This window comes from Mobula birostris, chromosome 7 (genome assembly GCF_030028105.1).
Source record: "Mobula birostris isolate sMobBir1 chromosome 7, sMobBir1.hap1, whole genome shotgun sequence".
Classification (NCBI taxonomy): Eukaryota; Metazoa; Chordata; class Chondrichthyes; order Myliobatiformes; family Myliobatidae; genus Mobula; species Mobula birostris.
The window spans coordinates 137,682,769-137,702,735 of NC_092376.1; positions in this window are offsets into that span (position 1 = coordinate 137,682,769).

A 19,967-nucleotide genomic window follows, 5' to 3' on the forward strand; every position below is an offset into this window, starting at 1 on the left:
TTGAAAGTCAATATTCTTCCATCAATCAGTGACCACTTCCAGAAGAAACAATCCGTCCTCAAAGCAGAAAAGAAATATTGTACCTTCTGCAGGTGAGCAAGTGGTTCCAGAATCAGAATCCTGAGTCAGTTTAAATAAGTGGCAGAGCTCATCCTTGAAATGAGGGGCTGCTAATAACAGTGTAACTTTCCTCAACATATACTGCTCAACATAAGCCAGATGTGCTGTGTTGTGAGTCTTGCCTTAACAGTACACATAACTAGCTATATTATCTAATAACAAAAGTCTTCAATAATCTAGCATCAATGTGTAGGCTACACCTTATCCAGCCTGCATCTATTAGTATGTTAGCTGTTGTTTCTTTCTCTACTTTCTTACTTTTAGACTATCATCAGTCAAGGTATTTTGTACCCTACCATTCTTGCTTTACTTTCTAATTGTAAATTATTCAACAGTTCCATTACTTTGTATTCTTTAGAAATGAGACACCCTCCCTCTGTAATCCTGTGGATGGTTATATAGGTCTCCATCCTGACTCAGAGAGCATTCACTTAAGGATGTAGAACAGATAAAACAGCACTCACTTTTTGAGAAATACAATATGGTCTCGGTAAGTGGACCAGTGATAAACTTTCAAAAGATATCAAACCAACTACTAACCTGGACCATTTTGAGAAAGACATCTGGAAATCTGGAAGTCTCTAAGAAACTGCTGAAGTAAAATAATGGCATGATCAAGAGCCATGAATCAGAGGAATACAGATTTAATACTCCAAAGGATAGTACTGTGGTAGGGACAGGTAAGAACACTGAAGGATTTGAAAACATGAAGGACAATTTTAAAATTAAAGTATATCTTATGATGTATATCAGCAAGAAGTGATGAGTAATCTGGACTTGGTTAGGTAACAGTGTCTTGATAACAGGTTCAGAGCAATGCTGGCCTCATGTTTATAGGAATATTCAAGTCTAGAAATGCATCAAAAGATTTTTAGCAAATAATGAGGAGGTAAATTTAAGTTGGTCTATGATATAAATGTGAATATAGCCATTTATGAGCAAGTATCTTCAGCTGGCTAGACTCCCCCATTACAGGAAGCATCCTTTGGCACATCCATTCTATCTAGGCCTTTCAATATTCGGTAAGTTTCGTTAGATCCCCCTTCACTCTTCTACAGGCCCAGAGGCATCAAATTCTTCTCATATGTTAACTCTTTCATTCCTGGGATTATTCTCATGAATCTCCCTTTGACCCTCTCCTATCCCAGCACATCTTTTCTTAGATAAGGGGCCTAAATCTGCTCGCAATCATCCATTCATGATCTGATTAATGCCTTATAAAGCTTCAGCATTACATCCTTGCTTTTGTATTCTAATCCTCTCAAAATGAATGCTAACATTGCTTTTGCCTTCATTACCACCAACACAATCTGCAAGTTAGTCTTTAGAAAATCCTGCATGAGGACTCTCAGGTCACTTTGCACCTCTGATTTTTGAAATTTCTCTCCATTTAGAAAACAGTCCTCACCTTTATTCCTTCTGCCAAATTCCTTCTGACCATGCACTTCCCTACACTATATTCTATTCCCCCAATCAGTCTAAGTCCTTCTGCAGACACCCTGCTTCATCGACACTAGCTGCCTTTCCACCTATCTTTGTATCATCCGCAAACCTGGCTCATCCTCCCTTTAGAATACATCTTCATTTTTGGGGTACAACTTTTTTTGTGCCTTCTGAAACTCCCCCAGAAACACCAGACATTGTTGTTCTGCTGTCATCCATGCTAGTGTCCTCTTCCAAACAAATTTGGTCAGTTCCTCTCTCAAGCCTGTGTAATACTGGTACATCTGACTTTACTCCCTCCCTCTTAAATTGCAGAGTGAATTCTATCATATTATGATCACTGCCTCCTTAAGCTCCCTAATCAAATCTAGTTCATTATACAACACTCAATCCAGAACAATTGATCCCCTCGTGGGCTCAACTACAAACTGCTCTAAAAGGCATCTCAGAACCGTTCTACAAATTCCTTCTATAGGTATCTAGCACCAAAATGATTTTCCAAATCTACCTGCATATTCAAATCCCCTAAGAATATTGCAACATTGCCTCTTTTTATATGCCTTTTCTATCTCCCATTGTAATTTGTAACCCATATCCTGACTACTGTTTGGAGATCTGTGCATAACTCCCATCAGGGTCTTTTTAGCCTTGCAGTTTCTTAACTCTACCCACAAGAATTCTACATCTTCTGATCCTATGTCAACTCGTTCTAAGTTTTTAATTTCAGTTTCTACCAACTGAGCCATCCCATTCCCTCTGTCTACCTGCCTGACCTTTCGATACAATGTGTATCCTTGGATGTTAAGATCCCAACTATGATATTCTTGCAGTAACGACTTAGCTTAGCTTCCACATCATACCTGCTAATCTCTAGGTGCGCTACAAGATCATCTTCCTTATTCTGTACATTACATACATTCAAATATAACACTTTCAGTCCTACATTTAGCACCCTTTTAGATTTTAGCCCCGTTACACTTTAACTCATCCCACTGATTGCAGTTTTGCTCTATCATCTGCCTGCTTTTCCTCACAGTCTCACCACACACTGCATCGAGTTGCGTACCAGTTGCCCCATCCTGAGCCCTGCCACTCCGCTTCCCATCCCCCTACCAAATGAGTTTGAACCCTCCCCCACTGCTCTAACAAACCTACCCGCAAGGTTACTGGTCCTCATTGCACTTAAGTTTAACCCATCCTTTTTGTACAGGTTCTGGAGCCTATTCTGTAGTTAACTACAGCAATAATTGAAGTATTATTATTTTTTGGATCTTTCCTACATTCTATAACACTGATTGCAATCACAGACCAGAACACCATATTCAATATTTGTTTTGGTTTGCAAGTATTTAGATTGTAGTGAGAATATATAAAATAATTTCACAGTAAAGCACAAGTATTCAGCACAATTAATATGTGCAAATCACACAACTGCTAATTATTGTGTTCTTTTCAACATAAAATCCACACCCTATGATTACATTACAATGCTGCCAAAGTAACTCCTGCTTTGGGGATGGGAAAAACCATTTGTAAGGTTTTTGGATAAGCTGCTCATGGTGTATGATACTATGACAGGCCCATAGATCAATAGGTGATGGTGGCTTTGTTCCTAAAGCTCTTTTCAAGGATGTAATTTAAAACTTTATTGGATGCAGAAAATCACCTTCCATAATTCCTGCAACATAGTGCTTGTTTGATGTACTGTTGCTATAAACCAGCCACTCCAGGCACTGCCTGGGAACTGTCAGACTCCATATATCCAATGGTCATTGAGATTTGAAATAGAGGATGCTGCTAACATTTATCAAGTCAGGCAGCATCTGTGGAGAGAAAAACAGAGAAAAAGAATTATTGAAAACGCCCGATGAAATGTACATCCTGTTTATCTCTACACAGAAATTTGCTGAAAAGCTGCCAGTTTCAGTTTTGCCTGATTATTGCATTAGTCGGTGCAACCTACATTGCTTGTTAGCTACTTTGTCAGCAGGGGATACAATATCAGAAATCTGCCTCTTTTTTTTCTGACCAGTGTTTCAATATCACTCAGAAAATACTGTTCCCGAATCCTGCTAATCTTGCCGTTCACGCTAATAAGAACATACTGGCTATGAGCACTTACTATTTCACTTTTAAAAGCCTCCCAATCAACCTTTGCAAGTTTAATCTAATGCCAATGAAATAAGCATTGCCCAAATTTAGACCTTCAACTTGTAGAGTAGTTCTATCCTTTTCCATAACTATTGAAAACGTTGTGGGCCGTAGCACTTGTTCCTTTGCTGTACCGCTGAACTGATTGGTTACTGGCCCCAGTACGCTTCGACATTTCAGTCACTTGTACTGCCTCATTTCCAAACAAAAGGTCTAGTGACGCACCTCTCCCTCCAGTTGGGCCAACTACATCTGCAATATTTCTCAAATTATAAAAACAAGCAATTCTGCAGATGCTGGAATTCCAAAGCAACACACACAAAATGTTGGAGGAACTCAGCAGGTCAGGCAGCATCCATGGAAATGAGCAAACAGCTGACTTTTCAGTCCAAGACCTGGAGAAGTATCTCGGACTGAAACGTTGACTGTTCCTTTCCATGGATGCTGCCTGACCCACTGAGTTTCTCCAGCATTTTGTGTTTGATGTTTCTCAAATCATATAGTTACTGATCTTACCGGAGTTGTCAAGTTAAACAGGTTCATCTCCAAATAGCATATCCTTTCATCTCTATCATGAGCCTCATCTGTACATGATTCAAATCACAACCATCACTTTTCTTACTGTAATCTCAGAATGTAGCCCTTCATATCATATGCATCATTTACTGTTACATAGAAACATAGAAACATAGAAAACCTACAGCACAATACAGGCCCTTCGCCCCACAAAGTTGTGCCGAACATGTCCCTACTTTAGAAATTACTAGGCTTACCAATAGCCCTCTATTTTTCTAAGCTCCATGTACGTATCCAAAAGTCTCTTAAAAGACCCTATCGTATCTGCCCCCACCACCATTGCCAGCAGCCCATTCCATGCGCTCACCATTCTCTGCGTAAAAAACTTACCCCTGACATCTCCTCTGTACCCACTCCCCAGCACCTTAAACCTGTGTCCTCTTGCGGCAACCATTTCAGCCCTGGTTGTACATAATTGTATTGCAAGACTCATTTTAACAGGTAACAAGTCACCAATAACCATTTATGACAACCAACTCACCTACACATATTGTAGACATTCACTTCTGCAAGAAAAACTGAGGCAAAACAGCTAGCACCCCAGAGATCTGGAGAAAGTCAAGTATGTTCCCATGCTTTTGCCAGAAGCAGTCAGCATGGCCTAAAAACCTATGCCCAGTGTGAAAGAACACAGAACAATTCAATGCCATTTGGCTCAGCGCTTTGAATCTTGTTTTCCCTACTGCATTCATATCCAATTATCTCTTATCTGTTTCTTTCAAAAAGTATCAAACACACAAAGAGATAATTTTAACATCACCTGTAAGTCAACAATAATGAGTAACATGAGACATTGATAATTTCAGGTAGGAATTCCACGCGACTTAAAGCAGAGATTTATCTGCATAACAAATCAAAATGTGATGAGATTCATGGCTCAAGACTTGTGACTTGTGAATTTACAGCTGGCTTGGAAAGCAAAAAGAAATAGATATGCAGTGACATCCTCACCCCCAGTACAAAAGTATTTCCTGGTTCTGACTATTAAGCTGAAGATTGTTCCATATGGCTCATCCATACGAGGGATCTTCATCCAGGAAGTCTCAAAGCTTCAATTATACCCAAAATTTACTGAGGAGAAATTTGTGGGAGAACTGAACTCAGCAAGAGCATTCAGCACTCACAAAGGATGCCATTTTTCATCAGAAATTTGATTGAGTCTTTCTCAAAAGATATTCGTAGTTTCATTGTAAAATTGAGCTATTAAATAACATCAATACCCACTATACTAATGAGTTTCTTTGCTAAGGTAATTTCACCAAGCAAAAAGCTAAAGGTGAAAAATTATCAATAACTCAATTTTAACCATCTTCGTTCAAGAATTCAGACAGTTTTAACTACCATATCACTCCATTACATCAATGGTGTAAAATAATTGAGTACTAAGAATTCATTTCCACAGCACTTAAATGCATCCATCAGGCACCTATTGTCAATATTAGTGATTGGAAAGGAATCAAATTGCAACAAATACAGTGCAGAAATTATGGCATTTCAGACAGAGATTATTCCCTGCTCAGGAGTTAATAAGTTACATTAAGGAATTCGATTTTTGTAGGGTCATTGCATCATATGGACAACAGCAAATGTTTAACTATTTGCAACAATATTAAAAGAGGACAACTTCAATTCTTAATCTCTGGTGCCATTTATTTACCATCATTATTCTGGCTGCCTTTGATCTGAGAAAGCCATAGGTCTCATTAGTGTATCTGTGCTAAGCAGAGACAGTGTCCAAACCCACAAACAAGTGTAAAAGGAAAAGGAAAGATACTAAAAGCTGAGAATGAAGCTTTCTCTTGGAAAGGCTGACATCATTTCAGGCTCAATTTGGTACATCCTATTGCAATCAGATATAATATGATCTATAATGAGATTTCTTTCAGTTTCAAGATGACAAGCTGTTCACTTAGGCAATGGTGAGATTCTATCTTTAGTACAGTTTCTATCAGGTAATATTGTAAATTTAGAATATGTAGTTAGCTCAAATATTATAAGGTTCATTTAAAGCAAAAGTGTAATCTGCCTTGGTATTTCTGAATTCACATAGTAATGTCTAAACCAGCTTATATCTTGGAATGATTTTCCATCATTCACCATTAGCCACTTCAGCTGTTCCCTAATGGTTGCAATGGTAACACATAAACGTGCAGACTGATAACAGACGGACGATGTGAAGAATAAATTCAATAAACATGGATCTTACATATTAAAATCAAATGGTGGCCATAAGTCTGAGCATGCCTTGATAGTAATATTGATCATGAGAATCTGTCCATTGACATTCATTGGAGAGTGAAAGCACTCTATGCATTTTCTTCCCTCCATCTCAGAGTTTCTATTTTATACCCTGATCTCCATCGCTGAGAAATTATATTGTGCATCACGATGCTTTGGATGCTTTTGGATCCAAGGGGACATTGCTTTGTGCATCCAGAACTGGCTGCCTACAGAAGGCAAAGAGTGGTTGTAGACAGGTCATATTCCGTATGAAGGTTGGTGACCAGCGGTGTGCCTCAGGGATCAGTTCTGGGACCCTTACTTTTCGTGATTTTTATAAATGACCTGGATGAGGAAGTGGAGGGATGGGTTAGTAAGTCTGCTGATGGCACAAAGGCTGGAGGTGTTGTGAATAGTGTGGAGGGCTGTCAAAGGTTACAGCAGGACATTGATAGGATGTAAAACTGGGCTGAGAAGTGGCAGATGGAGTTCAACCAAGATAAGTGTGAAGTGATTCATTTTGGTAGGTGAAATATGATGGCAGAATATAGTATTAATGGTAAGAATCTTGGCAGTGTGGAGGATCAGAGGGATCTTGGGGTCTGAGTCCATAGAGCACTCAAAGCAGCTGTGCAGGTTGACTCGGTGGTTAAGAAGACATACTGTGTATTGGCCTTCATTAACCGTGGAACTGAATTAGGAGCAGAGAGGTAATGTTGCAGCTATATAGGACCCTGGTCAGACCCCACGGAGTACTGTGCTCAGTTCTGGTCGCCTCACTACAGGAAGGATGTGGAAGCCATAGAAAGGGTGCAGAGGAGATTTACAAGGATGTTGCCTGGATTGGGGAGCATGCCTTATGAGAATAGGTTGAGTGAGCTCAGCCTTTTCTCCTTGGAGCGACAGAGGATGAGAGGTGACCTGATAGAGATGTATAAGATGATGAGAGGCATTGATTGTGTGGATAGTCAGAGGCTTTTTCCCAGGGCTGAAATGGTTGCCACAAGAGGACATAGGTTTAATGTGCTGGGGAGTAGGTACAGAGGAGATGTCAGGGGTAAGTTTTTTTTTACGCAGAGAGTGGTGAGTGCATTGAATGGGCTGCTGGCAACGGCGGTGGAGGCGGCCAAGATAGGGTCTTTTAAGAGACTTTTGGATAGATACATGGAGCTTAGAAAAATAGAGGGCTATTGGTAAGCCTAGTAATTTCTAAGATAGGGATATGTTCGGCACAACTTTGTGTATCAAAGGGCCTGTATTGTGCTGTAGGTTTTCTATGTTTCTATGTTTCTAGGACTTAATGTGAGTGTCATTTAAATTGCCATTACTGCAAAACAAACATTTAGAAAAACAGGTAGGTTAGGAGTATAGAGGTTTGCTGCAATTATATAGAGGGAACATGCCTGGAGTCCTGTGCACATGTTCGGTCTTTATATTTAATGCCACTGCACAGATTCAGAGATTCTCAAAATTAATGTCTGGGATGAGGGATAGTTCAGGTAGAGAGCTTTAAAAGAATGGTCCTGTTTTCTCGGAGAAGTTTGAAAATATGAGAGGTCATCTCATTGAAAGAGTGACTACAGGGATTATGCAGAAAACCTGGCCCAAATAGATTTTCTAGAGGAATGTAATTATAACAGTTTATAAGTCTAAAACTACTTCTCTTAATATTCACCCTTACTATTTCTACTCCAAATCACATTTGCATGAACCACGTATTTGCTGCATTGGACATGTCATTTACCACTTTAAAGCAGTGCTGGGAAAGTTCACATGATTCCAAAGCAAGCCTATCTTTGAGCACTCACAACTAGCCCCATATTAAATATGTTGCTCATTCTGCAGCAGTGTGATTTCAAGGAGGGTCTTTTGAGTTAGCTAAAGTTTTCAAGAAGGTCAAGACAAACAGTAATCACTACCTTGACTACATCAAGCTATATCTTAATATCTGTCATCTGCTATTCAGCTGCCTCTCAGTATCATTTCTCCTCAGAAACTACGTAGTACAGTAGTAAATAGTAAAAAAAAAATCAGAGGAAGCAAATCCTTTGTGACCATTGCAATCCTCCAAGGATCAAGAACTAGAACCCCAAACAAACTTGAGCCTAAACTAAAGGGATCTACATGTGAAGATGCACATTAGCAGTACCAGATTCAAGAGGTATCAACAGCCCAAAAGATGGTTTACCAGAGTGTAAGTCCTTCTCCAACCCTATTGAGAGGGATAAAAGGTGAAGACTTCCTGGACTCGGCATTGAGAATAAGATATCGCGTGAATGAGCTCTGTTTCCAGCCTGTGGGCATCATCATATATATGTTTGGATCTCTGTGCAAACCTTTAAGGGTGCTGCAGTCAGGAATCTGTGGTGAAACAAAATGCACTGAGATCCTGTGCCTTTAAATATTGGTATTACTTTCCATTCTAATATCCAACTGATTCATCTAGTTGCTTTCTACTTCTGAAAAGTCTTGATTTGGGGAAAAGTATTTTCCTGTTAAAATAACTTTTTTTTTTCAAATTTCTTCCTCATCGAAGTCAAGGATCGTAAACTTTTATGATGTTCTTGCATTGTTGTACTCCCTCCAAACAATTGCATCTGTATTAGTAACCCTTGCAATTTGTCTCTTAAATTGTTGCGAGTCATCACGATCAAATAACAAGCTAAAGCTGAAACCATTGATCTGAATCTTCCAGTCTCCTTTTTAGTGACAATAGAGGCATACAAAACACACGTGCAAACTTCCCAAACACCAAGCACTCAGAGTGAGGACCAGTGTTGTAGAGAACAAGTTGCACTTGTCATTTTCTTGCCAATATTTTAGTTCAGAAGCAGTTATTATACTACTATGCCTGTGACCCGAACATTCTTCACATCTCAATTTGACCTGCTTCCAAAATTAAAGAGCCTCAATTATTAGGCATATCAAGCTATTTTATATTGAGTTCCGATATTTGAAATACACTTCCAAGTCAGAATAATGCCCACCTTGCAACCTGAGGGGGATTGCGTTCCTATGCACCTGCCACTCCTTTTGTTCCTGTAGTGCACATTCTGAGTATGAGAATCACTACTCAATGCAGATCAAACAAAATTCATGATAAATAGGGACACCCTAGATGAAGGTGAATTAATGAAAAAAAACAGACTTAATTGTAGTAAAAACAAGAGAAAATCTGTAGATGCTGGAAATCCAAGCAACACGCACAAAATGCTGGAGGAACTCAAGAGGTTGGGCTGCATCTATGGAGAAGAGTGGACCCTGCTGAAGGGTCTCGGACTGAAATGTCAATTGTGCTCTTTTCCATAGATGCTGCCTGGCTTGCTGAGTTCCTCCAGCACTTTGTGCATGTTGCTTTAAATGTATTAAAGACCTGTTGTTAATCCTATTACTATGTGGAGAATATCCAGATATGCAACTAACAGCTGATCTTACCAAAGAAATGTACAAAGCTTTTTGAGTGATAGAATCAAACAGCATTTTGATTTATATGCTTCTCTCTTTATACATTTTGTCAAAGTATTGGATACGTTTTCAGGTTTTTTCACCATCTGCTCTAAAATGTTTTTTTTGTTACCTCTTTATCTGTTGCCATGGCTACTCTTCCTCTCCATTGCAGTGTAAGTTAATCCTGATCAATGAACCATTGTCATTCACTTTGTACTTTATAAAACTCCTTTGAATACTTTAGGAATACAATGAGACATGCCATGTGAAGGGGTTTGATTATTTTGATGTCATTTATTTTGTAAGTGCAGTTTGAATTTAAATGGGACAACGGAAATATCAGGAGACATATCAATGATGAGGAACCTGTCGCTAGCGCCTGTCTTCACTATTTTTCCATGGTTTCTGGAACAAATACTGGATTAATACTATCCACAAACCCATAAGGAAGTTCAAATCACAGCTTATGCATGTCAAAGATGACCTGGTACTCAGGACAGCTGGCCTTTGCAGAATTCCCTCTGAATGCAGAGCATCGTATATCAGCTAGACAGGACACATAGCAGAAACCCGCATCAAAGAATATAGGAGGTGCCTCCATTTGTGTTACCCAGTGAAATTGGCAGTAGCAGAATGTTGCATTCACAATGGTCATAGGGTTGACATCGACGGCACAGAACTACCATGCCATTGCTATGGCTTTTGGGATTGCCTGGTAAAAGAAGCCATTGAAATAAAAGTAGAGGAAAAGAATTTTAACAAAACCAAAGGTCTCACTCTAGGAAAGGACTGGAATTCTATTGCAAACAAGGTGGAACAGCAGAAACCTGATTGGATGAGAGTTATAAATACCACTAGACTAGACATCCCTGAAGAAGATGGTAGAGTTTGTCATCAAAACATCGGTTAAAATTGATATCTGTACATGGCTGAAAGCCCAAGAAAAGTTTATTCAGTACTGAAAGATGTTCTAATGGTCCTTAGAGGAACTAGTCTTGCTGTAGCTTGCTGGGTTCTTTTCTAAAATACAATGTAATAATAGATCTTTAAACTACCTGTATGAACAGTCTTTTAATTTGAGAAAAAATGAACAAATAGATATTAAAGGAACATGAAAATGCAGGCTTTTAGCTGTGTTTTCCTCCATCCCTGTTAATTGATGAGCTAGCACCCGGAGACACAGTTCCAAAAATTATCTACTGCAGACTGCCTGTGAGGATAGGAGGAATGAAAGGGAATTTGAGATTTTTGAAGAGCTGACCAAAAGGATTGAAGAAGACTTCATTGTTTACATGGATCATAGTAAGGCTTTTGACAAGATCCTAGAATATAGGCTGGTCTGCAATGTGAAGTCACATGAAATCCAGGGAGAGCTAGTCAATGGTACACAAACCTGGCTTAATAGAGGAGTCAGGAGCTGGTAGTGGACAATTGTTGTTTTTTAGGTTGGAAGCCCATGACACAGGAGACGTTCTTGGTAGCTTGACATGTATATTGCTGATAAGAATGAAGGTGGTATGATTAGTAAACTTGCAAAAGACAGAAATTGCTGATATGGTGAGCAGTGAAGAAGATTGTCTACAATTACAAAAGGATCTAGGCCAACCGGGAAAATGGACAAAGGAATGGAATATCGAATTAACCCAGATAAGAGCAAAGTGATATATTTTAGGAAGTAAACTAGGGCAGACCTTTGACAGTAAATGATAGGCTGTTAAACAGAGCTACTGAGGGGTATAGGAATATGCTTAGCAAATTTGTTAAATATTCTTCTAGATGCAGCCTAGAAGATTAGCTCGCCTTTGGAGTTTTGGTATTTCATGGCTCTGGAGGCGGATGAATTCGAGGTTGGTGCCTCTGCAGGAAATTGGTGTGTCATGGGAGACGGAAGATCTCTGGCTGTGTGCCCAGAGACCCAGGTTCTTTGTGCAAACTCACAAAAAGTGATGCAACAGACTTCTAACATCATAAATCAGTGAGTTGTTAGTTATGCCTCCTCTCACGCTGTGAAACAGAGACATCTCTTTTTCCCTTAGAAGCTGTGGTATATTGAATTAGATCGCTAATCTTCAACACCACCAATCTTTGTATTGTCCACAAACTTACTAACATACCTGTCTACATTTTCATCCAGGTCATTGATATACATATGTATATATATCAGAAAAAGCAGAGGTCCCAGCACAGATCTCGGTAGAACACCACTACTTACAGACCTTCAGTTCAAATAAAACCCTTCACCCACTATCCTCTGTCTTCTACACACAAGCCAGATCTGAATCCAAATGGCCAATTTGCTGTGGATTCCATGCATCTTAATCTTCTGAATTAGCCTCCCATGAGAGGCTTTGCCAAACAGCTTACTAAAATCCATGTAGACAATATCCACTGCCCTACCCTCATCAACCATTCTCATCACCTTGTCAAAAAACTCAGTCAAGTTGGTAAGGCACAACCTGCCATGCTGGCTCTCTCTATTTGTGCTATAGGTTTTCAAATGCTCATATATCCCATCCCTAAGAATTTTCTCCAGCAATTTCCCTATAACTCAGAATCAGAATCAGAATTAGGTTTAATATCACTGGCATATAAAGGTGGTAATCGCAGGATTACTACCTAAGCCATGTGCAAATTGGCATAATGTCAAGAATACTAGAGATTTAAATGCATGACTCAAGGATTGGTCTGAGAGAAGTGAGCTTGAATTCATGGGAAATTGGCACCAGTATTGGGAAAAGAAGGAGCTGTCCCAATGCGACTGGTTCCACCTGAATCATGATGGGACCCGGATTCTAGTGAATCGTGTAACTAGGGCTGTGGATAGGGCTTTAAACTAAATAGTGGGGGGGGTGTGGTGTTCACAAATTGGAGAAGTATGGATAAAATAAAAGATGTGTGGATAAAGAGAAAGTAAAAGCAAAAGATTAAAAAGAGAAAAATAAGAGTGGAGTGAAGAAAAGTTAAGTGCAAAAGTGAAAAAAGATTAGAAGATTTTAAAAGCACAGTGAGTGTAAGGGCATTTTATTTGAGTGCCCATAGTATTTGAAATAAGATCAGTGAACTTGTGGCACAAATCAGTGCAAACGGGTATGATTTAGTGGCCATTAAAGAAACGTGGTTGCAGGGTGGAGATGATTGAGAGTTAAATATCCAAGGATATCAGATAATACAGAAAGATAGGCAGGAAGGTAAGGGAGGTGAAATGGTGCTTTAATTAAAGATGAGATCAGGGTGATAGTGAAGACAATATAAGATCTAAGGAGCAGGATATTGAATCCATCAAGGTAGAGATTAGGAATAGTAAAGGCAAAAAATCACTGGTGGGAGTTGTCTATCGCCCACCGGATAATAACATTACAGTGGCACAGGCAATAAACCGAGAAATATATAAGGTATTGAAGAATTGAACAGCAGTTATCGTGGGACTTAACTAGCACATATTTTGGGTGAATCAAATTGTTCAAGGCAGTCTTGAGGAGGATTTCATAGAATGTTCTGTGATAGCTGTCTTGAACAGCATGCTACTGAACCTAAAAGGGAATGTGCTATCTTAGATCTAGTCCTGTGCAATGAGCAGGTAAAATTAGTGATTTTGTAGTTAGGGATCCTCTTGGAAAGAGTGATTACAGTATGACTGAGTTTCTCATACAAATAGAGGGTGTAATAGTTCAATCTAAAACCTATGTGTTATGCCTAAACAATGGAAACTACAATGGGATGAGGGAGGATTTGGCTAGTGTAGACTGGGAACAAAGGCTATATGGTGCGATGGTTGAGGAACGGTGGAACACTTTCAGACAGATCTTTCATGGTGCTCAACAAAAGTATATTCCAATTAAAAGCAAAGACAGTAAGGGTGGGAAGAGCCACCTAAGATAACTGACGAAACAAAAAAGGCATCAAACTAAAAACTAGTGCGTACAAATTCACCAAGTGTAATGGGAAACTGAAAGATTGGGAAAACTTTAAAAAAAACAACAAAGAACCACTAAGTGAGCATTAAAGAAAGGGAAAATAGATTATGAAAATAAACTAGCACAAAATATAAAAATGGATAGTAAGTATTGAATGTTGCATAGTAAATGCATCCTAAGCTACTGAAAGAAATGGCTGAAGTTATAGTGGAGAAGTTGGTGATAAAATATCAAAATTCTCTGAACTCTGGGCAGGTCCCAGTGGATTGAAAGGCAGTGAATATGATGCCACTGTTCAAAAAAGGATGTAGATAAAAGGCAGATAATTATAGGGCAGTTAGATTAACATCTGTCTTTGGGGAAAATGCTTGAAGCTATCATTACAGAAGAACTACTGAGGCATCTGGAAAGAAAACAGGTAGACACAGCATGGATTCAGCAAAGGCAGGTCTTGTTTGACAAACTTACTGGAGTTTTTTCAGGATACAACAGGCGCATTTGGTAGAGGGGAACAGATGCACGTAATTTTCTTGGATTTCCCGAAGACGTTCAAAAAGGTGCCACATAAAAGACTTATCCATAAGATTAGGATGCATAGAGTTGGGGGTGATGTATTAGATGGATAGAGGATTGGTTAACTAATAGAAAGCAGAGAGTTGGGATACATGGGTGTTACTCTGGTTGGCAATCAGTGGTAAATGATGTGCCGCAGGGGTCGGTGCTGGGCCCACAACTGTTCACAATATACATGAACAATCTAGAAAAGCGTACTGAGTATAGTTAATCTAAGTTTGCTGATGACTCTAAATTGAGTGGAAACGCAAGCTGTGAAGAAGATACAAAGAGTCTGCAGAGAGATATAGATAGATTAAGTAGGTAAGGGTCTGGCAGATGGTGTACAATGTTGATAAATGCGAGGTCATCCACTTTGGAAGGAAAACAGGAAGATCAGATGATTATTCAAATGGTTACAAATTGCAGCATGCTGCTGTGCAGAGGAACTTGAGGGAGCTTGTGCATGAATTACAAAAGGTTTGTTTGCAGGTGCAGCAGACTATCAAGAAGGCAAATGGAACATTGGTCTTCATTGCTAGAGGGATTGAATTTAAGAACAGGAAGGTTATTCTGCAACTGTACAGGGTACAGGTGAGGCCACACCTGGAGTACTGTGTGCAGCTCTGGTCTCCTTACTTGAGGAAGGATATACTGGATGTGAGGTGGTACAGAAGAGGTTCACCAGGTTGATTCCAGAGATGAGTGGGTTAGACTATGAGGAGAGATTGAATCGCCTGGGACTGTATTTATTGAAATTCAGAAGAATGAGAGGAGATCTTATAGAAACATATAAAATTCTGAAAGGGATAGATAAGATAGAGCAGAAAAGTTGTTTCCACTGGTAGGTGAGACTAGAACTAGGGGACATAGACTTCATAGACTTAAGATTCGGGGTCGGGGGGGGAGGGGAGTAGATCCAGGAGATGGAGATGAGGAATTTCGTTTCCCAGAGAGTGTAGAATCTGTTGAATTCTCTGCCCAATGAAGCAGAGGAGGCTACCTCAGTAAGTATATTTAAGACAAGGGTGGATAGATTTCTGCACAGTAGGGGAATTAAGGATTATGGGGGAAAGGCAGGTAAATGGAGATGAGTCCATGGCCAGATTAACCATGATCTACTGAATGGCAGAGCAGGCTCGACAACCAGGATGGTCTATTCCTGCTTCTATTTCTTATGTTCTTGTGTTCTTATCATGAAATTTGTTAACTTCTTGGCAGTAGTACAATATATGATAAATATAGAGAAAAAAACCTGAATTACAGTAACGATATATATATTAAATTGTTAAATTAAATAAGTAGTGTAAAAACAGAAATAATAAAGTAGTGGTGTTCATGCATTTAATGTCCATTTAGAAATCGGATAGCAGAGGGGAAGAAACTGTTCCTGAATCACCCAGTATGTGCCTTCAGGCTTCTGTATCTTCTTCCCCACAGTAACAATGTCTTGGATGGTGGGAGTCATTAATGATGGATGCCACCTTTCCAAGACACCACACCTTGAAAATGTCCTGGATAAAACAGAGGCTTGTACCCTTGTTGGAACTGATTAATTTTACAACTGACATGAGACTCACTGGTCAAAAGTTCCCAGGATTTTCCCTTGTTCTGTTCTTAAATAGAAACACAATATCAGAGTCTCGCCAGACTCTCGCCTGTAGCTAGAGAGGACATGATACTAGTCAAAGGCCCAGAAATCTTGCCTCTTGCCTCCTTGAATAACCTGGGATAAATCACATCAGGCTCTGGGGATTTATCTACCTTATTACTCCTTAGGAGGCCCAAAACATCCTCCTCTTTGACCCCTAAATGCCCTACCGGAGTTAGACACTCAGCATTAATCTCCTGGTCCTCCATATCCTTTTTCTTGGTAAATACTGAAGCAAAATACTCATCCCTCACATTCTCTGCATCCAAGCAAATGTTCCCCTCCTGATCCTTGAGTAGTCCCACCCTCTCACTAATTATCCTCTTGTTCTAAATGTATGTATAGAATGCCGTGGAATTCACCTTATCATGGCCCCTCCTGCTTTTCTTATTCTCTTCTTTAGAGCTTTTGCGGCTTCTAGATTCTCCTCCTGTGCTTCATTTGATCCTAAATGCTGAAGCTTTGCATACTTTCTCTGTTTTCTTGATTAAGTTCATCAACTCTCTGGATATCCAACGTTCTCTTATCTTTCCATCCCTGTAATTCCTTCTAACAGGAACAAACCTTTGCTGTACTCTGTGCAATTGATCATTAAACACGTTCCATATGTCTGATGTGGGCTTGCCAAAGAATAGTTCCAAATAACATTTCTTAGCTTCTGCGTAATGTCCTTGTAATTTGCCCTACTCCAATTTAAAATCTCCCACAAAGACCATACCTATTCTTATCTATAGCTATCCTGAATTTTAAGGAGTTGTGGTCACTGTTCCATAACCGTTCACCCACTGAAAGCTCAGGCACCTGGCCAGGCTTGTTACCCAACACTAGGTCCTGTATGGCCCCACCTCGCACTGGACCAGCCACATACTCCCTGGGTACACTTAACAAATTCTGCCAATCTAAATCCCTTGAACCGCAAAAGTCCCAGTTTATATGAAGGAAGTTGAAATCCCCATGACAATAACCCTTTTATTTTTACACTTTTCCTTAATCTGATTACAGATCTGTTCCTCAATGTCCTGGTGGATATTGGGGGGTTCTGCAGTACAATCCATCAGTGTGATTGCATCCTTGTTAATCCTGAGTTCTACCCAAATGGACTCAGAGTCTGACCCCTCGATTATATCTCCAGTGAGTGCAGCAATGATATTGTACATGATTAGTAATGCAACCGGCTTTTTACCTCCTCCTCTATCTCATTCCTGCTACTCTCTCAAGCAAGTTTCAGTAATGGCTACAAACTCATAGTTCCATGTACTGATCCATACTCTAAGTACATCACCCTTACCCAGAATGCTCCTAGCATTAAAATATACACACTTCAAACTATCCAACCCATCTACCTGTTACTCCGATTTTGCCTTTCAAAACTTTCCCTGACATCTATCTTCTGGTCTAATCCTTTCTTTCCTGACCTGGGGCTCCATTTCCCAGCCCTCTGCAAAATTAAACTCTCCCAAGAAGCATCAGGAAACCTTCCGGATATTGGTTCCCCTCCAGTTCAGGTGCAGCCCATCCCTCTTGTACAGGTCACCCCTTCCCCCAGAAAAGGATCCAATGATCCAAGCACTTGAAACTCTGTCCACTGCAGTAGCCACCAGCACATTGAGGAACAATATGCAGGCAGATTAAGGACTGGTGTAAAAACAGGAGGTTTGTTGTTGTGGGGGATGTAAACTTAAACTGGGACCTTCTGCATGCAAGGGTTTTAGATGGGGAAGAATTTGTTTGATGAATTCAGGAGTATTTTTAAAAAATCAATATGAAGATAGTGTAGCTGGCACATGGACAAGTGATTAGGGCATTCGACTAGTGGCCTGAAGGTTGTGAGTTCGAGCCCCAGCCGAGGCAGCGTGTTGTGTCCTTCAGCAAGGCACTTAACCACACATTGCTCTGTGACGACACTGGTGCCAAGCTGTATCGGCCCTTGCCCTTCCCTTGGACAACATCAGTGCCGTGGAGAGGGGAGACTTGCAGCATGGGCAACTGCCGGTCTTCCATACAAATTTGCCCAGGCCTGCGCCCTGGAGAGTGAACACTCTCCAGGCGCAGATCCATAGTCTCGCAAGACTAATGGATGCCTTTTATTATGTAGGTAGCGCAATAAGATGACCAGCTATGCTGAACCTGTTGTTGAGCAATGAATCTGGCCATGTGACCTTTCAGTGGGTAGACAGTAAGGGAACAGTGTCCACAAATCCTTAAGTTGCAAGATAGCTGTAGATAGATAATAATAAGTGTGGTCCTTGCTGGAGAGTATTAAATTGGAGCAGGGAAATTACAAAAGCATTAGGAAGCAACTAGGGAGAGTTAATTGGGAACAGCTGTTTTTGGGCAAGTGCATATTTGGCAACTAGAAGGTGTTTAATGACCAACTGCATACAGTACAGGACAGGTCTGTTCCACTCTGAAGGAAGGACAAGGATGACAAGGTGAGAAAACATTGGATGTTGAGAGAGGTAATGAATTTAGTCAAGAAGAAAAAAGAAAAATATGTAAAGCTTAGGAAGCTGGAATCATACAGAGCCATTGTAGATTTTAAAGAAAACAGAAGGGAATTAGAAAAGCCGGGAGGGGCCATGAAACGTCCTTGGCAAGTAGGATTGAAAAGAATTATTTATATACATCAGTCTTCACATACTTTCTTTACATACATTAATCAAGAGCAAGAGGATAACTAGGGATAGGGTAGGATAAAGATAGGAACATTTGCTTGGTGCAGAGGATGTGGGTGAGGTCCTTAATGAATCCTTTACGTCAGAGTTTACCAAGGAGAAGGATGTGGAGGATAGTGAAATCAGTGCAGAGTATATTGATATGCTAGGGCATTTTCAGGTGAAAGGGGAGGTAGTGTGACTCTCTCAAAGAGCATCAAGATGGATAAATCCCCAGTGCTTGCCGAGGCTAGAAAAGTGATTTCTGGGTCTTGATCAATATCTTTGTTGTCTCTAGCCACAGGCAAGATCCCAGAGGACTGCTGAAGAGCTAAAGTAGTTCTTCTGTTCAAGTAGAGAACCAGAGATAATCCTGGAAACTATAGACCAGTTAGTCTCACATCAGTGATAGGGAAGTTACCGGAAAGAATTCTTAGGGTAAGATTTACGAGCATTTGGAAAACCATGGCCTAATGAGGGAGAACCAGCATGGCTTTGTGCATTACAAGTCATGTCTAATTAACTTAATTGAGTTTCTTGATGAGGTGATGATTGATGAAGGTAAAGTTATGAATGTTATATACATGGATTTTAGAAAGGCATTTAAAATATCCCTCATAGGAGTCTCATCCAGAAGAATAAGATGCATGAGATCTATGGTGAATTGGCCATTTGGATTCAGAACTGGCGTGTCCATAGAGGATGGAGCGTAATGACTTATCCTAGCTGGAGGTCTGTCATTACTGGTTTTCTTCAGGGGATCTGTACTAGGACCTCTGCAGTTTTTGATGTATATACTATAAATGAACTGGATGAAAATGTAAATGGATGGGTTAGTAAGTTTGTAGATGATACGAAGATTGGTGGTGTTGAGAATAGCGTACTGGTAAAGAGCACAACAGAATACTCCAGATCAGTTGGAGACATGGCAGAGGAATGGTAGGTGAGTTTACATGGGCCAAATTTGAATTGCTTCACCTTGGCAGGTCAAATGCAAAGAGACAGTAAACTGTTAAGGGCAAGATCCTTTACAGTATTGATGAGGAAAGGGATTTTGGAATTAAGGGTCATAGCTCCCTGTAACTGGCTGCACAGATTGATAGAGTGGTTAAAAAGGCATTTGGCAAGCTTGCCTTTCTTAGTTGAGGCACTGAGTTCTAAAGACAGGAACTTATTTTAGAACATAGAACATAGAATAGTACAGCACATTACAGGCCTTTCAGCCCACCAAGTTGTGCC